General features: G+C 39.7%; 3 non-coding genes across 3 annotated transcripts; 2 read left to right on the top strand and 1 right to left on the bottom strand.

The window, feature by feature from the left end:
• Nucleotides 1–13,376: 13,376 nt before the first annotated feature.
• On the top strand, nt 13,377–13,483 carry LOC148573687 (small nucleolar RNA R71). The gene has a single exon (XR_015905487.1). It is a non-coding gene; the product is annotated as a small nucleolar RNA R71 (small nucleolar RNA).
• A 6,661-nt stretch (nt 13,484–20,144) lies between these two features.
• LOC148573686 (small nucleolar RNA R71) lies at nt 20,145–20,251 on the top strand. The gene has a single exon (XR_015906661.1). It is a non-coding gene; the product is annotated as a small nucleolar RNA R71 (small nucleolar RNA).
• Nucleotides 20,252–25,166: 4,915 nt separating this feature from the next.
• Nucleotides 25,167–25,273, bottom strand: LOC148573685 (small nucleolar RNA R71). Its single transcript, XR_015905533.1, has one exon. It is a non-coding gene; the product is annotated as a small nucleolar RNA R71 (small nucleolar RNA).
• Between the last annotated feature and the right edge of the window lie 1,425 nt (nt 25,274–26,698).

Genomic DNA, 26,698 nt, shown 5'->3' with positions numbered 1-26,698 from the left:
TTCATGGAGATAAGGGTTATTCTACAGAATCGCTTTTGCATTTGGAATTAGCTAGCCAGTAGTGGCGATAAACAGGCGTCTCCCTCTTCTATGGCAGTGATTTCTCAGGCTTTGAAGGTTATTCATGGCAGAGGTGGAAGGGAGTGGGTTCAAGAGAGTCTAAATCTCTGGCTAGCCAGAACAATAGTGGAAGCACCGCCAACAAACAAAATAGTAAAGATGTTTGAAGACATCACATCGGCAATAACAATAACAGAGTAATGGAGGAATTCCATCAAGTTTTCTTGAGTACTTTTGTGGTGTAACGGTCATCCTGTGTTGAATGAGGGGATTAGTTGTTTTGGTTAGTAATAATTTGTTTGTTCAGCCCATGACAAAAAATAAAATAAAATAAAATAAAATAACAATAATAATAAATTTAATTTACCTAATAACTTTTGATAGTAGGTTAACTTTTAAAGAGTGTTGCACTCTCAACTTTGGCTAGAGTGCACTAGCTTTCGCCATTTATTTTTCAATGAATCGGAGCAACCACCATAATAAAAAGGAGATGAACGTTATTTACAAGTCACATAACCTTAACATTTATTATATTTCATTAAATCTGAAATATACAAAAATAAAAGCTTAGTTTGGTTTATCCTGCTGATCCTTTCCTTTCGTATATTTATTTAATTTATGAAATGTTAATAAATTTTTTAAAAATAACCCAAAATAAATAGTGGAAATTCTGATAATTTTTATAATCAAATTTTAACTGATATTTAATATACACATAAAATCGTTAAATATTTAGTTTTAATTTTAATATTTCGGTATCTGATATGACTATTACAATCCAATTAAAAAGCCATAAATCGACTCCTTACATTATAACTCGGCTTTGTGCGTTATAATTCTTCCAAATTTTATAACTCAGATTTGCATACCAGAAACAAATATTATAACAACCTAATATGCCATCATTATCTATCAATGAAAATGAATGCTAACAGTATAACTGCTAATACCTCATCTCATATAAGAAGGTAAGATGTTTTATCTTGGATATACATAAATACATATTAAACGGACTTAAGTATCAGAGTGCCCTTGCACGTACTCTTTGATTCACTCGGAAACCGTCTCAACAAATTTTCTACTGGCAAGTGCACTGGATTGTCGTCTAATAAAAACTCACTGTAGAGTGAGGTCGAATCCCACAGGGATTGGTAGATTGATCAATGTTAATTGGAGAATTGTGCTAGTTGAGTGAAATCAGATTTGATTGAGAATTGCAGAAAGTAAAATTGGTGGGAAACTTAAATTGCAAGAAATTAAATTGCATGAAATTAAATGACAGAATCTTAAATTGCTGGAAATTAAATGGGAATGGGAAATTAGCATGAAATTAAAGAGCAGAAAGTAAATAGAATGGGTAGATCAGAGATGGGGAAGCTCATTGGGTTTTGGGAGATATTGAACTCTCCAGATCAAATCATTTTCATCTCTTCCTCAATCAATGCATTCATTGACATTGCTTGGCAATCTTAGATGATTGGATCCCAATGTCTTGGCTCACCAATCTCTTTAAGCATGAACAATTATCCAATGTCTTGATTTAATTGCTCATGGGAAGAGTTGAAGTTCGGTCACTGATTATACCACACAAATTCATAGATTAAAGTATTGGTAGGATTACATGTCACTATATCCATCCAACCCCCAATCTAATTCAATGTGAAAAAGCAATTCTAGCATGAATTCTTCATCCCTCTCTCAAGGATCCGAAGAATTCCAATTATGGATAGCTTCTCTCTCAAGACAACTATCCAATTGAATTAAGACCGAAAGCTTTCTAACAAAAATCAAGAGAAAAGAAAGAAGAAGAAGATGAAAACTACTATTGATCCATTGAATTACAATAGAGCTCCCTAACTCAATGAAAGGGGTTTAGTTGTTCATAGCTCTAAAAATGGAAATTGAAATCGAAAGATACATTGCTGAAAATTAAAGAATTGCAGAAAACTCAATTGAACCGAAAATTGAAAAGTGAAGTAAAAGTCCCTCTCTAACTTAAATTCTAAGCTATTTATACACTTTCTTCCATTGATCTTCAATCTCTGAATTGGGCTTTTGGCCTTGATAGAATTGGGTTGAAGTTGCTCCAATTGGTTTTTCTTGCTGTTGAGAAGAGATCTGTTTGAATTGCAAGTCCTGATGCTTCACGTTGGAGTCAACGTGGCCAACGTTGACTCAAACGCCTTTCAGAAGAAACCAGAAAAAATCAGATACTTTGCTGTCATTGGCGTTTGACTTAACGTTGGAGGGCCAATGTTCTGCTTACCCACACGTACGCGTACATCACGCTTAAGCGTGAAGTTTGTGAATTTGCTTATTCACGCATATGCGTGCACCATGCGTGCGCATGATGGCTGAGATTTTGCTTATTCACGTATGTGCGTACACCACGCTTACGCGTGAATTGCCATTTTTCCCATCCACGTGTACGCTTCACTAACGCGTGCGCGTCGATTCAAGTTTCTCAACTCCAAATTCTGGGCTCCTCGTCACAGACGTTGGAGGAAGTGTTTGAGGCAACGTTGGACCTCCAACATTCGTTTGTTGACACGTACGCGTGACCCACACGTATGCGTGGATGGTCAATTTTGCCATTCCACGCGTGCGCGTGACTCACGCTTGCGCGTGGATACAGAAATTTTGCTCTTTCACGTGTACGCGTCATAGATGCATACGCGTCACTCAAAATTTATTTAGCTCCAGAATTGAACTTTTTATCACCACGTTAGGGGTAACGTTGGATGTCCAACGCTCCCTCCAATGTGAGCATCAGCAATTTATGCAGAGACTTGCTCTGCCTCTCTTCCAATGTTGGAGGCAACGTTGGTGGTCCAACTTGGCCACCAACGTTGCTTATTCTTCATCTTTTCTATGCTCCTCCTTTAACTTCTTTCCATGCCTTCCTTCACCTGTCATCAACCAATATATGCATCAAAGCCTTGCTAAAGTCAGCACAATTCTCATCATTCTTAGCACACAAGTAATTATAGCATAATTCTCATGAAATTGCATCAAATTATCCATAGTTGGATGAATCTAGGCATGCATGAATTTTTAGCCCAATTGCTTACTTATAACTCAAGAAAGTGCATAAAACTTATTAAAAACAAAGAAAAAAGGCTAGTGAAACTAGCCTAAGATGCCCTGGCATCATAACACTAAACTTAAATCTTGTTTGTCCCTAAGCAAGTACTGAATTATTAAGAAGAAAGAATGAAACAGAAGGGGATGTTCATATCAGCAAGTCATTATTATTAGTTAATGGGGTTTTATGCAGAAAATGCAGTAACTCACTTCTTATTGATCTTTAGGTATAGACTGTCTCCTTTAAGCATCAATTAACACACTGCTATGACCTCTTATTATTCACTCATCCTTGATAGTTGCTTTTCTTTATTTTCTTTTCCTGTAAACTTTAGCTCAGTGTCATGTGTTGTAGCAGTTTCTTGCTTATTTGTACTCAAAACATTTTCACTACAGACACTTGACTCACAATTCTTCTTAAGACATTGATGCCCAGCACCTCTTTGGGTTACTAAATGTCTTGTAACTAGGTTGCTCTTGATAATGGACTTTCGGTTGATAATCCCGGGTTAGTTAACCCAAGTTACCAAGTGTTAAAGCACTCCATAGAACCTAATCATCCAAGAAGATCCTAGTACAAAGACACCAGAGGCATATGTCCTAAGGTCCAAGCTATTGGTGTCTAGCCTTATTCTTTGCTTTCTTTTGTTTTTTTGCTGCCACTTTTGGCTTTTCTTTTTCTTTCTTTTTGTTTGTTTCTCTTTCATCCAAGGACTTTTATTTACTAAGATTCATAGACAACATGCTAGTTTTCACTAAAAGGGGAACAATCTATCTTTTATTCATTATAAGTGAGCTACTACACAATCAAACATACATACCACCACTTACTGTTATTTCACTTCTTGCTAAAAAGGAACTATTCCACTTCTTATTCAAACATTTCTTTTATTGAAATTGAAAAGACTCAGGGGACAAGACAAGCATTTAAACAGGTGAAAGTGAAAGCACACACACCTAGGCTAGCACACTTATTGCAAAATTTAAACATAACAGAATGCAAAAAGACTTAAACTAAAAGTTACTATAAACTAAAACAGACATGTTGTTTCTTTATTGAATGGAATAATCAAGGAGCAAGTCCACCTTTCATTTTTTGTCCTTTTTGTCTTTCTTCTTTTTCTCGCTTGCTTGCTTACTAGTTTCTCCCTTGCCTTTTACCTTTAGCTTTATCCAGAATCCAGCTTTCTTCATTGTCTCTTCCACTCTGTCTTCAAGGCGTACTGCTTTGTATACTTCTATGTCACTTCTTTCCTTGAAGTATTGATCATAAATTGGAAATGCTGGGTCCATACTATGTAGATGCTCTGCAAGGTAGTTGAGCTTGATTTGAGAATTTATGTTATAATCAGCTTGAACTTCATACCTTGCATCCTGAAGAGTCGTAAACTCCCTGAAAGCTCTCATGTTATCAAGTTGAAGTTAGGCCAGCTGGTTGAAAGATCCTTGAAATTGTGAAGCTTGTTCTCTTTGCATAACTATAGGTCTTGACTCAAAATCTCTCTGCTGGCTCATCATCCTCAACTGAAGCTCCTCTTGTCTCTCTTGAGCTCTCATGTACTATGAATGAAATTCTTCTTGTTTCTCTTGGACCCTCAAGTACTGTTCGAATAGCCTTTCAATTTCTTCTTGCATCCGGCCTATGTCCATGTTGGTTTGTGGTTGGAATTGTTGCTCTTCTTCTTGTTCTTCCTCTTGTTCTTCTTCCTCCCATGGCTCTTCTCTCCTTTGCCTCTTTTGTGGTCTTTGACTTTGTTGTGCCTCTGTGACATTCATCTTCTTTTCGAGGGTCATTGGCATGCCTGGATGTAGCCATGTTGGGTTTGCATCCTCCATTGGCACTTTGGCCTTCATGCATAACCTCATAATGGTGCTCGGGTAATAGAGCCAGGCTTCAGCAGAATTTTTCTCTGCAACCTTTTGAATATCATTTGTAATGATCTCATGAACTTTTATCTCTCCTCCCACCATTATACAGTGTAGCATGACAGCCCTTTGCTTGTTAACTTCCGAGGTGTTCACTGTGCCCAGAATTGATCTCTTTATCAGCTCATACCAACCTTTTGCTTCAGGGATGAGATCTTCCATTTTCAAGTACTTGTGCCCTCCTTGATTGTCCCTTTCCAAGTCAGCATTAAACACACATATATCACTAGAGATTTCATCATAATTTGGGTTCCCATTCAGCCTTTCTTGGTACCTTGGCTCATCAAAATGTGCTGGCCTTAGTCCCAAGACCTTCATAATGGTCTTCGGACTAAAGTCTACTTCCACACCTCGTACATAACTCTTGTACGTTGGAGCTTCGGTCATATCCAGCCTTGCAGTGTTAGCATAAAACTCCCTTATGATATTGGCATTAATCCTGGTGATTGGTGAGGTGAGCGCTGATGCACGGAAACTTGTCTCTTAACAAATCTCCCTCGACAAGTATACCGAATTGTTGTCAAGTAAAAACTCACAATAGAGTGAGGTCGAATCCCACAGGGATTGATTGGTCAATCAACTTTAATTAGAGTAATGTTCTAGTTGAGCTAAGCAGAATTTGATGTGAGAGTTGTAGGAAATTAAATGGCGGGAAAGTAAATAGCAGAAAATGTAAATGCTGGAAATAAAGAGCTGAACATAAATGAAGGAAAGTAAATTGCAGAATCTTAAATGGGGAATGGGGAATTTAGCATGAAAGTAAATTGCAGAAATTAAAGAGAATGGGTGAGATCAGAAATGGGGAAGTCATTGGGTTTAGGAGATGTTGCATTCTCCGGATCAAGTTCATTTTCATCTCTTCCTCAATCAATGCATTCATTGATCTCCTTGGCAATCTTAAGTGATTGAATTCCAATTCCTTGGTAATTCAATCTCTCAAATCTTAATCAATAGCTAATTCCTTGGTCCAATTGCTCATGAGAAGAGAAGAAGTATGGTCACTGATTATACCACATGTATTTCCAAATCAAAGTGTTGGTAGGATTATATGTCACTATATCCATCCAAACCCCAATTTGGTCCAACATGAGAAAGTATTTCTAGCATGATCTCTTCATTCCTCTTCCAAGGTTCTGAAGAGATCCAAGTATGAATAGCTTCTTTTCTAAGACATCTACCCAATTGGATGAAGATTGAAAGTTTTCTAGTAAAATCAAGAGAAAAGAAAGAAGAAGAATAATGAAAACTATTATTGATCCATCAAATTACAACAGAGCTCCCTAACCCAATGAAAGGGGTTAGTCGTTCATAGCTCTGGGAATGGAAAACAAAGATGGAGAATGCATTTTGAAAGTAAAACTAGAAGTTGTAGAGAAAGTAAAATTATATAGAGAGTGGTTCTCCCAATCCAAAAGCCCTTTCTCTAGTTCAAAACTACTCCTATATATACTACTCTTCTACTCTTCTAGTTGGCTCTTCAAATCTTGGATATGGGCCTTTGGATCTTGAGTTGAAGTAGTTTGGATCTTCAGTGGGCTCAGCTTTACTTGCAGAGAAAGTGTGAAGTAGGCATGGAGTTTAGCTAGGATGTTAGTGGTGTTAACGTTTAAGTGAAAATGTGGGTTCGAGAACGTTACTGATAATCACCTTTTGCACTAACGTTCCTAGCCCAAGATGGTTCACGTTAACTTCAACGTTAGTGGCACTAACGTGACCACTAACGTTGCCTCTTGGTTCATCGCAAGCGTTATTGGCGTTTACCTTTTCCAATAACGTTGCCCTTAGCCCCTCCGTTCCTCACGTTAGTATAACTAACGTGGCTCTTAACGTGGGCATGCCTTAGCCTCGAGAGCGTTAGTGACACTTACCTTTGTCACTAACGCTTCAAACGCCTCACCTTCCCATGTTAGAGTTCACGTTAACTTAGTTAATGTGACTCTTAACGTGTTGAAGATTGCCATCTCCAACGTTAGTGACAAAGGTGAGTGTCACTAACGTTGGCTTATCATGCTTGGCTCCACGTTACTCTTCACGTTAGTGGTCTTAATGTGACCACTAACGTAGGCAATGTTGGCTTAGTCCAACGTTAGTGACAAAGGTGAGTGTCACTAATGTTGGCATTGTTTGCCCCTTCCACGTTAGAGTTCACGTTAACTAGGTTAACGTGACTCTTAACGTGGCCAATTGCCCATTTTAGAGCGTTAGTGGTATTCACTTTTACCACTAATGCTGGAGCTCCCTTTTTTTCCACGTTAACTACCACATTAATATAGTTAACGTGGCAATTAACGTGGGCTATGATGGCTTCGAAAGCATTATTGGCGATCACTTTTCTCATTAACGTTGTGAGTTCATTCCCATTCCACGTTAGTGGTCACGTTAATTAGATTAACGTGGCTGCTAACGTGGCTCTTCCTTGCTTCCTTTATCCTAAAATCAAGCAAATACAATGCATCAAAGCTCTAATCCAAGTTATGATATCATGCATCATCTATTTTATCATTCAATTCCTGCATAATTCTCATAAAATGATGTAAAAAATCATAGTGTTGCTTGAATCAAGATGTAAGTGATTATCTACCCAAAACTTACTTATTTCCTAAGAAAGTGCATGAAACTACCCCTAAAACAATAAAGAAAAGGTCAATGAAACTGGCCAAAATGCCCTGGCATCACAACACCAAACTAAAGCTTGCTTGTCCCTAAGCAAGTACTGGAACAAGAGAATGATGAATGAAATGACAAGAGAAATGAATCATTATTGTGGAAGTCATGTCCTTGGTTTTATGAGGTTTCATGTATAACAACTTAGGTTCATTCCTTTGCTGGCTTTCAGACCTTTATCATGCCCTGGAATACTCACTTGATTGCACCCTATGAGACTTTTATTTATTGATCCTTTTTTCTTTTCAGGGTTTGATTGTGTTCCTTAGACTAGGTGCTTTGTAAGGGGACGACTTTTTAAGATAAGCTTTCAGCCAGCACTCCTGAACCAGTTTGTCCAAGGTGCTGGGTGTTGAGACACCCCTAAGGACTTACTCCCTCAAGTCTCTTTCCCCTATACATTCACACCACAGGCACATGGTTTGTTATTTTTATTCTTGAGACCTTGGTGTCCAGCACCTCTTTGGGTTACTAAGTGCTCTGTAGCAAGGGTTACTCTTGATAGTGGACTTTCAGCTGATAATCCCGGGTTAGTTAACCTAAGTTACCAAGTGATAAGGCACCCCTGAGAGCTTATTCATCCAAGTATATCTCTTGCACAGGAGCACCACAGACACATGCCTTAAGATTCAACCCTTGGTGCCTAGCCTTATTTCTTACTCTTTTTCTTTATTTCTCAACTTTCATTTTTCTTTCCCCTTTTCTTATTAGGATCTTGTTATGTAGCTAGTCTCATGGGGTATGTTTCAAGCATATGATTCAGGACAGATAGTTGCCTTCCTACCTTGTTGTTGAACCAACTTGGCTAATCTATTACCACACCACAAACTTAGGAACTTACTCCACAATATGAACCTCACTCTGGTCTTTCATAGCATACATTCTCTTTTTATTTGATTCAAAAGGACAAGCATACAAGTAAGCAAGGTGAAAATGAAGCAGATCATTTAGCACAGCTAGCATAGACCTAAGCAGTAAAAACTTAAAGGCAGAATTTAAAATCCTAAATTACCATGGAAGCATGTTCTATTTCATACATGATTTTTCTTATTTAAAACTTAAAAAAGATGGAACAAAGGGGGAACTCCACCACCTTTTAGTCATGGAGGTGCTCATACTCTCCCTCTTGTTTGTCCTCTTTGTGTCCACTTGTGTTTCCTCGTATCCGTGCTAGTCTGGCTTTCTTTCACTCCTCAAGTGCCTTCCTTACTGATTCATGACTCTTTTCTACCCTCTCTCTTTCTTCTCGCACTAATTCATCCTTTACTTCTTCATATCTTGTGATTCCCGGGTGTAGTACAGACAGTTGTCCAACTAAGTACCCGAGCCTGGCTTGAGTGTTTACATGATGTCCAGTCTCGTTCATGTAAACTCCTTCTGCGAACGCTCTGTATTCATCAAAGAGTTCTGCCTGTTCCAGTTGTTTCCGATGCATTTCATGTATGTGTGCACCTTGATGTGCTTGGATGTTGATTAGCTTTTGGATGGCTTCTTGTTGTTGATCTTGCCTTTGCTCTATCTTATGGAAGGATTCACCCCAATGTTTCCCTTGTTCTAGTTGCTGCTCCATCAATTGCTTTTGCCATTCCCCCTGTTGATTCATCCATCCAGAGAGTAATTCTTATTGACGGCTTACCAACTGTAGTTACAATTCTTTCTGTGCCCCTTGATTTTCCAAGTATTATCTAGATAAGCCATCAATGGCTTCCTGTAGCTGGTGCATGTCTAGAAGGGCTTGCTCCTCTAAGTTTTGTCCTTCTACTACTTGATGGGCTGGCCTCTTTCTTGGCTTTCGTTGAGGTAGGGGAGATGCAACCGCATGCATCCATCGAACAGTAATTGGGATGCCCACTTTTATCCACTCGGGGTCCTTATCCTCGAACACCACCCCAGCCTTGTCACACAGACGAAAAATAGTGCTGGGGTAGCCTAACCTTCCTCCAGAATCGCTCTTTTCAGCCATCTTCCTAATACCTTGAGCTATAAGTTCATGGACTTTGATCTCTCCCCCTTTAAGTATACATTGCACCATTGTTGCTCTCTTAAGATTCACCTCTGAGTTATTCCCGGCAGGAAGGATGGATCTCCTTACAATTTCAAACCACCCCTTTGCTTCAGGGGTGAGGTCCCTCTCTTGATGAACTTGGGTTTCCCCTGAGGATCTCGTACCCAATTAGCTCCTTGCACGCAAATATCTTGTACAATCTGGTCATGATTGGGGCTGCTATCTATTCTGGAGTGATAGCTTTCTTCTGCAAATGGTATGGCTCGTAGCTTTAATGCCCTCATGATGCTCACGGGGCTGAAGTCCACGGTTACCCCTCTCACGAAGCTTATATAGGAGTCATCTGCCTTATTATACCTGACTGCATTTGCATAAAACTCTCTTACAAGACTTGCATTTACTTTTATGACTGGATCAGTAAGGAGCTCCCATCTTCTCTTTTCCACCTTCTCTGTGATTTCGGGGCACTCAGTTTTTCTGACTTGAAAGCCTAGCTCATATATGATCTCCTTATCAACCATCCATCTATATTGCAATTCATGGTGAAAGGTTTTGAATTTCTTCTCATCGAAAGGGCGTTGCTCCATAGGCTCCTTCCCTTTTTTGCCTCTTGGAGCTTGATGATGCCATCAGTGACTTTTGAGATGTGAAGGTGTTGAGAATTATTGGTTATGATGGAGTTCGGCCGGTTAAGATGGAGTGTAGTGAAGGGAGTGAGTGATAGTGTTTTTGATGGGGTAAGAGGAGTTGGGTGCCAAAAGTAGGAAGTGTAACGGATGAAAATTGGAATGTAAAATGGAGTATGGAATAAGAACCTCTTATATAGAGAAGTGGTGAGTAGATGAAAGGTGTGGATTGAATGTGTAGGACTATGATGAACGGATGGGGTTTAGTATGGGATGGGCACAAGGATCATCAACTTTATGATGGGGTTGGTTCAGTTTCCAATCTTGTTCTTCTTCCAATGTTGCATGGCAACATTTCCCAATGCATTTCCCTTGAAGACATGTGTATAGTCCTCCTCTTTTGAAGTGGCTGAACCCTTCCTCCTTCAATTGTCCCATCAATTTTCCTACAAAACAAAAGAAATGTGATTAATGAATTTGTGGATAGTGGCGAAAACATTTAAAAGGAAAGAATAACTACTTTTAAAATTTTTTTTTGTTGTTAACTAACTAAGTGCCATTCATGAGTACAAACCAACTGACTAATTGATTATCCATGTATGCAACATTAGTGACACCAAACTTAGTTTGTGGTCATGTGGTGTAAAAGGAATTATTCAAGGTTCTAAGAGTGACATGATATGAATTGCATTCATGTTCTCTTAGTGTGCCTTGAACACCAAACTTGTTCTTCACTATGTGTTGCAAAAAGGAAAGATTCAGTCAAGTGTATGTCAAAGTTGATTTGGACTTCATGAACCTTGCATTATTAACTACTTTTAAAAGCATATAAAACATGGGTTGCCTCACATGAAGCACTTCTTTAGCGTCACTAGCTTGACGTTCTGACTTTGTCAGGGTGGTTGGTAGTGCTTCAAATCCTCCCCCTTGCAGTAAATCTATCTTCATTGGCTTCATCAAGAATCTCCATATGTTCTAGGGAGAGAATTCTGTTGATGGTGAAAATTTTAGGTAGCTGGAATGGGATGGTGGGGAGATGAGGTGGGATAACTGGAAAATAAGCTGAGATCACTTTGTCCCTTGGAGAAAAATCCTCTGTAGGATCTTCTTGTTCCTCCACCTCCTTGGTGCCTTCTTCTTTGTTTCTTTTACTGTTGCCCTGCTCTTTGTGACCTCCTTTTCCAATGAAATTTTGTTGCTGGTCTCATATGACTCTGGTGGTTTAGGTTCCTCCTGGTTTTCTTTTTGCTGTGACAATTGTTGACTATCTTGTTCATCAACCAAAGGGATTCCCAGGTGTACAGCTTTTGCTTCAATGCTTGTTTCTTCCACTAATGCTTTGTTGTGATCTTCCCTTGGTTCTTTGTTTTCCTGATCTGCTTCTTGTGAGGGTTTAAAGACATTGAAAGTAAGTTGTTCATCATGTATCCTCAATATTAGCTCTCCTCGCTCCACATCTATAAGCGCTCGGGCTGTAGCTAGGAATGGTCTTCCCAATATGATTGGGTGGATATGACTCTCTTCCATTTCCAATATGACAAAATCTGTGGGAAGGAAGCAAGTTCCCACTTTTACCAACACGTTTTCAACCACTCCCACTGCTTGTTTTTGAGTTTTGTCAGCCAGCCTGATGACTACGTCTGTGGGCATTAGCTCATTGATTTGCAGCTTCTTCATAAGGGATAAAGGCATTAAGTTGATGCTTGCTCCCAGGTCACAGAGTCCTTTATCAAACATTGTTTCTCCTATGGCACAGGGGATGTGAAAACTCCCTTTTTGTAGGCAACTCTGGTTGAATGAGAGCACTGCACTCCTTATTCATCACTATTGTTTGCCCTCCTTTGAGTGAGCTTTTCCTGGTCAGCAACTCTTTTATATACTTAATGTATGAGGGCATTTGTTGGAGAGCCTTGATGAATGGTATGTTCACATGGAGAGATGCAAACATATCAAGGAATTTTGAGTATATTCTCTTTTCCACACCACCCTTGAGTTTTTGGGAAAAAGGTGCATAGAGTTTCAGCATCTCCTTCTGTGAAATTTTGGTTTCTTGGTGACCCTCCTCCTGCTTCTCTGCTGATGTATCTCCAGGTTGTTCTAATGATTTGTTCAGCTCTTCCTCAGTCCCCTTATCACTTATAGTGACCATCTTGCAGTCTTCCCATCTTACTTTCTTTGCTTCACCTCTCGAGTTTTTCTCTGTGTCACTTGGGAAGCTGTCAGTAGGTTTGGGGATCTTCTCAGAGAGGTATCCCACTTGAAATTCCAACCTCTTGATGGTGTCTCCCTGGTTCTTGATATTGGCTTGCACCTCCTCTTTGAACACTTTGTTATCTTGGATTTCCTTACATATGCCTTCAAGTAGAGTCTCAATCCTTGAGAGTCTGTCTTCGGATGATGGTGGGTTGAGATTGGAGGGATGAGATGGGCCATTTTGGCTTTGGTATGGATGTTGAGGTGTGTTGTTAGGTAGGTGCTGATATGATCTCTGTGTAGAATGTTGGTGAGCTGCATTGTTGTTGGGGTTGTGGTGTCTCTGATCTTGGCCTTGATCTTGTTGGTTTCCCCACCCAAAGTTTGGGTGGTTCCTCCAACCAGGATTGTAAGTCTTGGAGTATGGATCATGTGCCTGCCTGGGTGAGTTTTCAATATAGTTGGCTTGTTCTTGATCACCCTCTGCCTCTGTATTTACTCCTTCTTGAGTTATTGATGAGGTGGTGATTGCTGCTACTTGGTTCCTCTCCATCTTCTTGGTAAGGTCAGTCAGCTGCTTGGTAATCAGCTTGTTCTGGGCCAGCAGTGCATCCACGTTGTTTAGCTCCATTACTCCTCTAGTGTTCCCTCTTTCAGAGGCATAGAAGTAGTCATTCTCGGCTACAGTCTCAATGACATCTATGGCTTCTTCAATGGTCTTCTTCTTGTTCAGAAATCCCCTAGATGAGTGGTCTACTACCTTCTTTGATTTGTAAGAAAGACCTTCATAGAAAATGTGTAACTGCACCCATTCATTGAACATATCTGGCGGGCACCTTCTTGTCAAGTCCTTAAACCTCTCCCATGCTTCATATAGAGTCTCACCATCTTGTTGCCTGAAGGTTTGAACCTCAGCTCTCAACCTATTGATTCTTTGAGGAGGATAGAATCTAGCCAAGAATTTGTTCACCACATCTTCCCAGGTTGTTAAGCTCTCCTTCGGGAAGGATTCCAGCCATTTAGATGCCTTAACCTTGAGTGAGAAGGGGAATAGGAGCAGTCTATAGGTGTCAGGATGAACACCATTAGACCTCACAGTATCACATATCCTCATGAAGGTGGTTAGATGTTGATTGGGGTCTTCTTGAACACTTCCTCTGAATGAACAGTTGTTCTAAATAAGGGTGATGAGCTGTGGCTTTAGTTCAAAATTGTTGGCATGTATGGTTGGCTTTTGGATGCTACTTCCACAGTTTCTTGGGTTTTGGTTGATGTAAGAACTCAGAACTCTTCTCTCTTGCCTAGCATGATGCACTGGGCCTTCTCTGCCATGGTTGTGAGCTTCTTCTTTATGATGGTTCTCTATATTCTCATCCATGAATGGTTCAAAATACTCCTCTTCTTCCTCTGTACCAACTACTCTCTTTCCTCTTGCTTCCCTCCTTAATCTAAGGAAGGTCCTCTCAGGTTCAGAATCAAAGGAAGTTGAAGTCCCGCTTCTTCTACCTGTCATACAAACAACAAGGCAAAAGCAAGAAGGGGGTAGATACAGAGAGTATTCTTGTTAGAAATGCTGTTAGTGTGAGTGATGCAATATATCAAACAGTTAGTGGGTTAGTGAACTGAATTGTAAACAACTAAAAAAAAAGGTAGGGGAAAAGGAAGAAAACAGCTAAACTGAAAGTGAATTACTCAAATGAAATTAAATCAAACAAAATAAAAAAAATGCTCAACCTAGTTATCCACCAAATTAATCATTGTTGATACAAAATCAATCCCCAGCAACGGCGCCATAAACTTGATGCACGGAAACTTGTCTCTTAACAAATCTCCCTCGGCAAGTATACCAAATTGTCATCAAGTAAAAACTCACAATAGAGTGAGGTCGAATCCCACAGGGATTGATTGGTCAATCAACTTTAATTAGAGGAATGTTCTAGTTGAGCTAAGCAAAATTTGATGTGAGAGTTGCAGGTAAATAGCATAAACTGTAAATGCTGGAAATAAAGAGCTGAACATAAATGACGGAAAGTAAATTGCAGAATCTTAAATGGGGAATGGGAAATTTAGCATGAAAGTAAATTGCAGAAATTAAAGAGAATGGGTGAGATCAGAAATGGGGAAGTCATTGGGTTTAGGAGATGTTGCATTCTCCGGATTAAGTTCATTTTCATATCTTCCTCAATCAATGCATTCATTGATCTCCTTGGCAATCTTAAGTGATTGAATTCTAATTCCTTGGTAATTCAATCTCTCAAATCTTGATCAATAGCTAATTCCTTGGTCCAATTGCTCATGAGATGAGATGAAGTATGGTCACTGATTATACCATATGTATTTCCAAATCAAAGTGTTAGTAGGATTATATGTCACTATATCCATCCAAACCCCAATTTGGTCCAACATGAGAAAGTATTTCTAGCATGATCTCTTCATTCCTCTTCCAAGGTTCTGAAGAGATCCAAGTATGAATAGCTTCTTTTCTAAGACAACTACTCAATTGGATGAATATTGAAAGTTTTCTAGTAAAATCAAGAGAAAAGAAAGAAGAAGAATAATGAAAACTATTATTGATCCATCAAATTACAACAGAGCTCCCTAACCCAATGAAAGGGGTTTAGTTGTTCATAGCTCTGGGAATGGAAAACAAAGCTGGAGAATGCATTCTGAAAGTAAAACTAGAAGTTGCAGAGAAAGTAAAATTATACAGAGAGTGGTTCTCCCAATCCAAAAGCCCTTTCTCTAGTTCAAAACTACTCCTATATATACTACTCTTCTACTCTTCTAGTTGGCTCTTCAAATCTTGGATATGAGCCTTTGGATCTTGAGTTGAAGCAGTTTGGAGTCTTTAGTGGGCTCAGCTTTACTTGCAGAGAAAGTGTGAAGTAGGCATGGATTTTAGCTAGGACGTTAGTGGTGTTAACGTTTAAGTGAAAATATGGGTTCGAGAACGTTAGTGACAATCACCTTTTGCACTAACGTTCCTAGCCCAAGATGGTTCACGTTAACTTCAACGTTAGTGGCACTAACATGACCACTAACGTTGCCTCTTGGTCCATCGCAAGCGTTATTGGCGTTTACCTTTTCCAATAACGTTGCCCTTAGCCCCTCCTTTCCTCACGTTAGAGTTCACGTTAGTATAACTAACGTGGCTCTTAACGTGGGCATGCCTTAGCCTCGAGAGCGTTAGTGACACTTACCTTTGTCACTAACGCTCCAAATGCCTCACCTTCCCACGTTAGAGTTCACGTTAACTTAGTTAACGTGACTCTTAACGTGTTGAAGATTGCCATCTCCAACGTTAGTGACAAAGGTGAGTGTCACTAACGTTGGCTTATCATGCATGGCTCCACGTTACTCTTCACGTTAATGGTCTTAACATGACCACTAACGTGGGCAATGTTGGCTTAGTCCAACGTTAGTGACAAAGGTGAGTATCACTAACGTTGGCATTGTTTGCCCCTTCCACGTTAGAGTTCACGTTAACTAGGTTAACGTGACTCTTAACGTGGCCAATTGCCCATTTTGGAGCGTTAGTAGTATTCACTTTTACCACTAACGCTGGAGCTCCCTTTTCTTCCACGTTAACTACCACGTTAATATAGTTAACGTGGCAATTAACGTGGGCTATGATGGCTTCGAAAGCGTTATTGGCGATCACTTTTCTGATTAACGTTGTGAGTTCATTCCCATTCCACGTTAGTGGTCACGTTAATTAGATTAACGTGGCTGCTAACGTGGCTCTTCCTTGCTTCCTTTGTCCTGAAATCAAGCAAATACAATGCATCAAAGCTCTAATCCAAGTTATGATATCATGCATCATCTATTTTATCATTCAATTCCCACATAATTCTCATAAAATGATGTAAAAAATCATAGTGTTGCTTGAATCAAGATGTAAGTGATTATCTACCCAAAACTTGCCTATTTCCTAAGAAAGTGCATGAAACTACCCTAAAATAATAAAGAAAATGTTAGTGAAACTGGCCAAAACGCCCTGGCATCAAGCGCTTCCCGTTTTCTCTTTCTGATCTTGGCTCTTATTTCTGGGCATCCATCCTCAGGTAGCTGGAAAGAAATTTCTGGATATATCTTTTTGTCATTCATCCATCCAAGTTGCATTTGGTGATACCATGATCTAAACTTCCATTGATCATAGTCCTTTTCACCTTCCTCAGTAATAGGTTCTTTTCCTCTCCTTCTTTTGAAACTTGAAGAAGATGCCATACTTTCCTTGATGGTTACCCGAGTAGAGGTTGAAGGTTTATGAAGAGGGATGGCTAGTATGATGCACTCTCGGTGGAAATGTAGTTTGAAGGCAAGGTAGTATTATGGAGGCAAGTGAACACAGATGCCTTGTTGCATAAAGAACACGGTTGTTGGGTCTTGGTTTTAGAGAATACAATAGTTGAATTTCTGGAGTACAAGAGGTGTGAAACTCTAGTTCACATGCACGGTTCAGGTGAGGACATTTATAGTAAGCTTTAGTGAAGATTGGATGGCTAGGATTCTTTGGGATAGGTTATGAATGAAGGGTTTGCATGTAAAGATGAATGAGGACAAAAGTTGCCTCTTCATAAGGCATGTGAGGTCGGTCTTCTAAGGGCTTCTTTCAAGGATGTGCAGAATTCTATCCTTACGAAGCAACCTTCCAAGCCATGTGATCTCCTTTTGTCTTTATGCTAGTTTTACCCTTATTTTTCTTGTCCCTTTCATTAAATAGCTCTCTGCTCACCTAACCATCATAACAAGACAAAAGGGGTAAGTACTAACAAGTGGCGGCAAGAGAACAATTAATATTTAAAACTAAAAATTTGACTACCATTCCTTATGCTTGTTTAACCAACCATGACTCTTTTTGGTGCTCTTACATATAGTCTTAGAGGACACCAAACTTAGTGTTTGGTTATATAGTTCAAAGTGTTACTTCCTCCAAGTATTGTCATTGAGATCTCAACGAGATTAGTGTCACTTTTGGCTAAACAATCATGAGAAACACTTTATTTTCCCATTTCTAAACATGAACTAAAAATTATAAACATGGTTGCACTTTCATGACTTTCCAAACTCAAAAGAACTTTGACTCTCATGCCTTGTTCTTGCAATATATCACAACACCAAACTTAATGTTTGGCTATATATTCCAAGAAACACATGTCAACATGATGGCAATATGATCATCATTTTTGAAAGGTATCTTAGTGTGTCTGTAGGCACACCAAACTTAGAAGTAGATTATATGATTCACAATGTCATGGATAGTTGTCAACATTGTCTATGAGAGCTTGAATTCATGTTAGAGCAACAATTATTATTTATACTGAAGTATTAAAAACAAGGAAACTAAATCATGGGCTGCCTCCCATGGAGCGCTTCTTTAGCGTCATTAGCTTGACGGTTGGTTTACTGTTAGGGCAGATTATAATGCTTGAGATCCTCTCCTCTCACTGTGAAATTGTCCCCATTTGATTCCTTGATAATTTCCAAATGCTCCAGGGAAAGGACTTTTCTGATTGTGAACACTTGAGGTAACTGGGATGGAATGGTTGGAAGATAGGGTGGAATTGGTGGATGGTGGATTGATATCACCTTGTCTCCAGGGAAGAAACCTTCTGTAGGAACCTTCTTGTTTCTTCATTCCCTTGGCAATTTCTTCACAACTCTTTTTTCTTCTTCTAGTAGTGCTCCATTGACTCTTGTGTTAGGGAGATCCTTGTTGGTTGCTCTTCCTGATTCTTGTGGCTTCAGCTCTTCCTTGAATTCTCTTGGTTGTTGTATCTCTTGAAATTTTTGCTTGTTCATCAAGGACTGTTTCAGGGGTTCAGCTGTTGATTCATTGTTGCTTTCCTCCAAGCACATTTTTCTGTGATCATCCTTCGACTTTTTAGGTTCTGGCTCAGATTCAGATGTAGGTTTAAAAACATGGAAGGTGAGATGTTCATCATGTATTCTCAGGATTAACTCTCCTTGTTCCACATCTATAAGTGCTCTAGTAGTGGCTAGAAATGGTCTCCCCAGAATAATGGGATGGAGGTAACTTTCTTCCATGTCTAGAACAACAAAGTCTGTGGGGAGGAAGTAATTTTCCACTTTTACCAACACATTTTCGACTACTCCTTCAGCCTGCTTCTGAGTTTTATCAGCCAATTGTATGATTACATCCGTGGATCTCAACTCATTGATTTGTAACTTCTTCATAAGAGACAAAGGCATCACATTTATGCTAGCTCCTAGATCACAAAATCCTCTGTCAATTTTTGTTTCTCCTATGACACAGGGAATATGAAAGCTCCCTGGATCTTTTTTTTTTCAGGAGCACGTCCTTCTTGATGAGGGCACTACATTCCTTGTTCATTGTCACTGTCTCTCCCCCTTTTAAGGTTCCTTTCTTGTTCAGCACCTCTTTCATGCACTTGATGTATGTAGGCATCTGTTGGAGAGTTTTGATAAAGGGGATGTTGACACTGAGAGATGCAAACATATCTAGAAATCTTGAATATGACCTCTCTTTCTCACCTCCCAGGAGTCTCTGAGGAAATGGTGCCCTTGGCACATTGGATTTCTGAATTTCCTTCCCTGTTGATTCTTTTCTTTGTACAGATCTAGTTTCTTGTTCCTTTCTCTCCAAGTTGTTCTGGGAAATTCCTTGGCTCTGTTCTGTTGGCTTACTGGTATCTTCTTCCAGGATTTCTTCATTTGCAAGAGTAATTTCCTTACACTCTTCCCGTCTCACCTTCTTCATTTCCCCTCTTGGATTTTTCTCAGTGTTACTTGGAAAACTATCAGTGGACTTTGGAATCTACTGTGAAAGATGTCCTACTTGAGATTTGAGATTCTTAATAACCTCTCCTCGGCTTTTTATACTCCCTCTTACTTCTTCCTTGAATTTCTTCATATCCTCAAATTCCTTGTCAAGGTTTGCAAGCATAGCTTCCATCCTTGCCATTCTGTCATCATCGTGTGGTGCTGGTTGGTTGAAATTGTGGTGTTGAGAGTGGTTGTTATGGCTTTGGTATGGTGGCTATGAGTAAGTGTTTTGTGTGGTCTGGTATGGTCTTTGGCTGGAGTTTTGGTGAGTGGAGTTGTTATACTGGGTTGGATTGTGTGGTCTGTGGTCTTGGCCTTGGTTTTGTTGGTTCCCCCACCCAAAGTTTGGGTAGTTTCTCTAACCAGAATTATAGGTTTTAGAATATGGATCATTAGCTTGCCTGGATGAATTTCCAAGGTAATTAACTTCCTCCCAGTTAACTCCTTCTTCTGTTTCCAACTCTCCTTGAGGTGATGGTTGAGTGTGGATTGTTGCAGCCTGATTCTTCTCCATTTACTTGGTCAATTCAGCCAGTTGCTTGGTGATCATCTTGTCCTGGGCCAGGATTGCATCCATTTGGTTTAATTCCAAGATTCCCCTGTTGTTGCTCCTATCTGAGGCATAAAAATACTCATTGTCAGCCACTGTCTGTATAACATCAATGGCTTCTTCAATGGTCTTCTTCTTGTTTAGGAAACCTCCAGATGAGTGGTCTACAACTTTCTTTGATTCACAATTCAGCCCTTCATAGAAGATATGAAGTTGCACTCACTCATTAAACACATCAGGGGGGCATTTCCTTGTCAAATCCTTGAATCTCTCCCAGGCTTCATAAATAGTCTCACCATCTTGCTATCTGAATGTCTGCACTTCAGTTCTCAGCCTGTTAACTTTTTGTGGAGGGTAGAACCTTGTTAAGAATCTATTCACCACATCCTCCCAGGTTGTCATGCTTTCCTTGGGAAATGATTCCAGCCATTTCGATGCTTTATCCCTCAAAGAAAATGGAAACAGTAGCAATCTATAGGTGTCAGGGTGAACACCATTAGATTTAACCGTGTCACATATCCTTTGGAATTTAGTGAGATGCTCATTAGGGTCCTCTTGAGCACTTTTTCCAAAAGAACAGTTGTTCTGGACTAGAGTTATGAGCTGAGGCTTCAATTCAAAGTTATTAGCATGGATAGTTGGCTTCTGAATGCTGCTACCACAGTTTCCTGGGTTTGGATTGATGTATGATCCCAGAACTCTCCTCTCTTGTCCAGCAGGGTTGGTTCCACCTCTTCGGGCATGGTTATTCACCTCTCCTTCGTGATGGTTTTCCATATCATCCTCCATGGTTATATCCAAATCTTCCTCCTCTTCTTCTGCACCAACATCTCTCCATCCTCTTGCTTCCCTCCTTAATCTCAGGAAGGTTCTTTCCAGTTCACTATCAAATGAGGTTGAGGCCTCTCTTCTACCTGTCATATAATGAACAAGTACACAAAGCAGCAAATGCAAAGTCCACTAAAATAGAGTATAGTTAGCTTGGTTAGAGCAATTTATCAAATGGTTAGTGGGTTAACTTGCTGGACGGTAAACAAGTAAGGTAAAATTAAAGAAAAACAACTAAAAATTGCAGAGAACAAAAATGAACAACTGAAATTAAAATTCAAAAGAAAAGAAAAGTGCTCAATCTAGTTTTCCTCCAATTTAATAATTGTCAATACAAAACCAATCCCTGGCAACGGCACCGTAAACTTGATTTACTCGGAAACCATCTCTCAACAAATTTCCTACTGGCAAGTGCACCGGATTGTTGTCAAGTAAAAACTCACTATAGAGTGAGGCCGAATCCCACAGGGATTGGTAGATTGATCATTGTTAATTGGAGAATTGTGCTAGTTGAGCGAAATCAGATTAGATTGAGAATTACAGAAAGTAAAATTGGCGGGAAACTTAAATTGCAAGAAATTAAATGGCAAAAATTAAATTACATGAAATTAAATGACAGAATCTTAAATTGCTGGAAATTAAATAGGAATGGGAAATTAGCATGAAATTAAAGAGCAGAAAGTAAATAGAATGGGTAGATCAGAGATGGGGAAGCTTGGGTTTTGGGAGATATTGAACTCTCCATATCAAATCATTTTCGTCTCTTCCTCAATCAATGCATTCATTGACATTGCTTGGCAATCTTAGATGATTGGATCGCAATGTCTTGGCTCACCAATCTCTCTAAGCATAAACAATTGCCCAATGTCTTGATTTAATTGCTCATGGGAAGAGTTGAAGTTCGGTCACTGATTATACCACACAAATTTATAGATTAAAGTATTGGTAGGATTTCATGTCACTATATCCATCCAACCCCGAATCTAATCCAATGTGAAAAAGCAATTCTAGCATGAATTCTTCATCCCTCTCTCAAGGATCCGAAGAATTCCAATTATGGATAGCTTCTCTCTCAAGACAACTATCCAATTGAATTAAGACCGAAAGCTTTCTAACAAAAATCAAGAGAAAAGAAAGAAGAAGAAGATGAAAACTACTATTGATCCATTGAATTACAATAGAGCTCCCTAACCCAGTGATGCCAGGGCATTTTGGCTAGTTTTACTGACCTTTTCTTTACTGTTTTTAAGGTAGTTTCATGCATTTTCTTAGAAAATAAGCTAGTTTTAGGTAGATATTCACTTACATCTTGATTCAAGCATACATTGTGCACTTTACATGATTTCATGAGAATTTTGCATGAATTATATGACAAATTAGAGGATGCATGTCTCATGATTTGGATTAGAACTTTGATGCACTTTATTGCTTGATTTTAGGACAAAGGAAGCAAGGAGGAACCACGTTAGCAGCCACGTTAGTCTAACTAACGTGACCACTAACGTGGAATGGGAGCTAGCTTGCAACGTTAATGAGAAAAGTAATCGCCAATAACGCTCTCGAAGCCCTCATAACCCACGTTAAGAGTCACGTTAACTAAGTTATCGTGAACTCTAACGTGGAAGAAAGAAAATGGAGCATACGTTAGTGACACTTACCTTTGTCACTAATGTTGGACCAAGCTCATAAGTGGCCACGTTAAGAGCTACGTTAACTTAGTTAACGTGGACTCTAACATTAAGAAGCAAAAGAGAAGCCAACGTTAGTGATATTCACCTTTGTCACTAGCGTTGGCCAAGCCTCCATAAGCCACGTTAACTCCCACGTTAACTTAGTTAACGTGCAAGCTAACTTGGAGAGAGCAATTGATAGCCAATGTTAGTGACACTTACCTTTGTCACTAACGTTGGGGTGAACCACCAAGAGCCACCATGAGCAACGTTAACTTAGTTAACGTGGAAGCTAACGTAGATAAAGAGATGATGAGCCAACGTTAGTGACACTCACCTTTGTCACTAACGTTGGAGATGGCTAGCATGACTACGTTAGAAGCTACGTTAACTTAGTTAATGTGGACTCTAATGTGGGAAATAGGGGAACATTGGAACGTTAGTGACAAAGGTAAGTGTCACTAACGTTCTTGAAGAATTGGCACTGCTACATTAGAAGCCACGTTAACCTAGTTAACGTGGACTCTAACGTAGGGACAAGGGAGGACTCTCCACGTTATTGGGAAAGGTAAGTCCCAATAACGTGTGCGAAGGACCAAGAGGCAACGTTACTGGTCACGTTAGTGCCACTAACGTTGAAGTCAACGTGATCATATTTGGGTTAGGAACGTTAGTGAAAAAGGTGATTGTCACTAACGTTCTCGAACCCACACTTTCACTTAATGTTGACACCACTAACGTCCTGAGTCAAAGTCCCTGCCTACTTCACATTTTCTCTCTGCAAGCAAAGCTAAGCCCAATGAAAAGGATAACTGCTTCAAACTCAAGATTCAGAGGCCCATACCCAAGACTTGAAGAGCCAACTAGAAGATGAGAAGAGTAGTATATATAGGAGTAGCTTTGAATTAGTTAGGGGGTTGGAAACTTTAGGGTGCCTTTGGCATAGAACTACTCTTTGTATTTTACTTTCTCTGCGCTTCTAGTTTTACTTTCATCATGTATTCTCCATCTTGGTTTTTATTTTCCAGAGCTATGAACAACTAAACCCCTTTCATTGGGTTAGGGAGCTCTGTTGTAATTTGATGGATCAATATTAGTTTTCATTCTGCTTCTTCTATCTTTTCTCTTGATTTTACTAGAAAGCTTTCGATCTTCATCCAATTGGGTAGTTATCTTCGAAAAGAAGCTATTCATACTTGGATCTCTTCTGAACCTTGAAAGAGGAATGAAGAGATCATGCTAGAAATGCTTTCTCATGCTGGACCAAATTGGGTTTGGATGGATATGTGACTATAATCCTACCAATACTTGATTTGGGAAATGCATGTGGTATAATCAGTGACCATACTTCATCTCTTCTCATGAGCAATTGACCAATGAATTGGCTATTGATCAAAATTTGAGAGATTGAATTACCAAGAAATTGGAATTCGATCACTTAAGATTGCCAAGGAGATCAATGAATGCATTGATTGAGGAAGAGATGAAAATGAACTTGATCCGGAGAATGAAACATCTTCTGAGCCCAATGAACTCCCCATTTCTGATCTTACCCATTCTCTTTAATTTCTGCCATTTACTTTTATGAGCAATTGCCCCATTCCCGTTTAAGATTCTGCAATTTACTTTCCGCCATTTACATTCAGCTCTTTATTTCTAGCAATTACTGTTTCTGCTATTTACTTTCCCGCCATTTAATTTTTTGCAAATCTCAAATCAAATTCTGGTTCGCTCAACTAGAACATTCCTCTAATTAAAGTTGCTTGAGCAAACAATCTCTGTGGGATTCGACCTCACTCTATTGTGAGTTTTTATTTGACGACAAATTCGGTACACTTGCCGAAGAAAATTAGTTGAGAGACAAGTTTTGTGCGTATCAAGATTATGGTGCCATTGCCGGGGATTGATTTTATATCAACAATGATTAAGTTGGAGGATCACTAGATTGAGCATTTGTTATTCTGTTGATTTAAATTTCTGTTTGAGCACTTTACTTTCGGTTTCAGTTGTTTCGTATTCCCATCCCTTTAACCCCTTCATTTCAGTTGTTTACACTCTGTTTCACTCACCCACTATCTGTTTGATATAATGCATCACTCACACTAACAGCATTTTTTTTAGAATAGTTTCTGGATCTATTTCCTTGCTTGTACCTTGTTGGTTGTATGACAGGGAGGAGAAGCGGGGCTTCAACTTCTTTTAATTCTGAACCTGAGAGGACCTTCCTTAGATTAAGGAGGGAAGCAAGAGGAAAGAGAGTAGTTGGTGCTGAGGAAGAGGAAGAGTACTTTGAACCAAACATGGAGGAGAATATGGAGAACATTCATGAAGAAGAGGCTCACAACCATGGCAGAGAAGGTTTAGCAAATCATGCTGGGCAAGAGAGAAGAGTTCTAGGCTCCTACATCAACCCAAACCCAGGAAACTGTGGGAGTAGCATTCAAAAGCCAACCATACATGCCAACAACTTTGAACTAAAACCACAGCTCATTACCCTTGTTCAGAACAACTGTTCATTCGGAGGAGGCGTCCAAGAAGACCCCAATCAACATCTAACCACCTTCCTGAGGATATGTGATACTGTGAAGTCTAACGGTGTTCATCCTGACACCTATAGACTACTTTTGTTCCCTTTCTCACTCAAGGATAAGGCATCTAAATGGCTGAAATCCTTCCCTAAGGAGAGTTTGACAACCTGGAAAGATGTGGTAAACAAATTTTTAGCCAGATTCTATCCTCCTCAAAGAATCAACAGGCTGAGAGTTGAGGTTCAAACTTTCAGGCAGCAGGATGGTGAGACTCTATATGAAGCATGGGAGAGGTTTAAGGACCTAACAAGGAGGTGTCCACCAGATATGTTCAATGAATGGGTGCAGCTACACATTTTCTATGAAGGCCTTTCCTATGAATCAAAGAAGGCAGTGGACCACTCATCCGGGGGATCTCTGAACAAGAAAAAGACCATTGAGGAGGCCATAGATGTCATTGAAACTGTAGCAGAGAATGACTACTTCTATGCCTCCGAAAGAGGGAACACTAGAGGAGTGATGGAGCTAAACAATGTAGAAGCTCTGCTGGCCCAAAATAAGCTCATTACCAAGCAATTAGCTGACCTCACTAAGAAGATGAAGAGGAACCAAGTAGCAGCAATCACCACCTCACCAACAACCCAAGAGGGAGTGAATGCAGAGGCAGAGAGTGAGCAGGAGCAAGCCAACTACATTGGGAATTCACCTAGACAAAATCATGACCCATACTCCAAGACCTATAACCCTGGTTGGAGGAATCACCCAAACTTTGGGTGGGGGAATCAACAAGATCAAGGCCAAGATCAGAGACATCACAACCCCAACAACAATGCAGCTCACCAACAATTCACACAGAGAACATATCAACACCAATATAACAACACCTCTCTACATCCATATCAAGACCAAAATAACACTCCTCATCCTTCTACCTCTAATCCCAATCCACCATCATCTGATGACAGACTCTCAAGGATTGAAAACTTACTTGAAGGCATATGCCAAGAGATCCAAGACAGTAAAGTATTCCGAGAGGAAGTGCAGTCCAATATGCAGAATCAAGATGCTGTCATCAAGAAACTTGAGACATAAATTGGCTACCTATTCAAGCAGATTTCCAGCCACAACCTTCATAGTGATACTGACTCACACAAAAGGGAGGAGTGTCAAGCTATCACCCTTAGGAGTGGGAAGAAACTGAAGGAATTCTCCCAGAAACCACAGGAAGAGGGCTCAAATAAAAAGGGAGAAAAGCAAGATGGAGCTCAAGCTTCCACTTCAATTTTGCAAAACGAAGAAGGGATGCCAAAGCTGGACGTCCCAAGAGTTCCATACCCTCAGCAATTGAAGAAAAAGGGGGATGACAAACAGTTTTTGAGATTTTTGGAAATCTTCAAGAAACTACAAATCAGCATACCCTTTGCTGAAGCAATAGAACAAATGCCACTCTACACCAAGTTTTTAAAGGAGCTAATGACTAAGAAGAGGAGCTGAAAGAACAACGAGACTGTGAAGGATCCCAGAAATTGAAGGATCCCAGGAGTTTTCAGATCCCTTGTATCATAGGGGAAATCACAGTGGAAAAGGCTCTATGTGACTTAGGAGCCAGCATAAATTTGATGTCGTTAGCCATGATGAGAAATATGAAGATTGAAGAGGCTAAACCAACAAAGATGGCCCTACAACTGGCAGACAGATCGTTCAAGTTCTCTCATGGCGTAGTAGAAGATTTGCTGGTGAAAGTGGGAGATTTCATC

Source organism: Arachis ipaensis, chromosome B2 (genome assembly GCF_059453495.1).
Source record: "Arachis ipaensis isolate K30076 ecotype BB chromosome B2, ASM5945349v1, whole genome shotgun sequence".
Taxonomy (NCBI): Eukaryota; Viridiplantae; Streptophyta; class Magnoliopsida; order Fabales; family Fabaceae; genus Arachis; species Arachis ipaensis.
The sequence above is the reverse complement of the archived record's forward strand: the minus strand, read 5'-3'. Positions and strand labels throughout refer to the sequence as shown.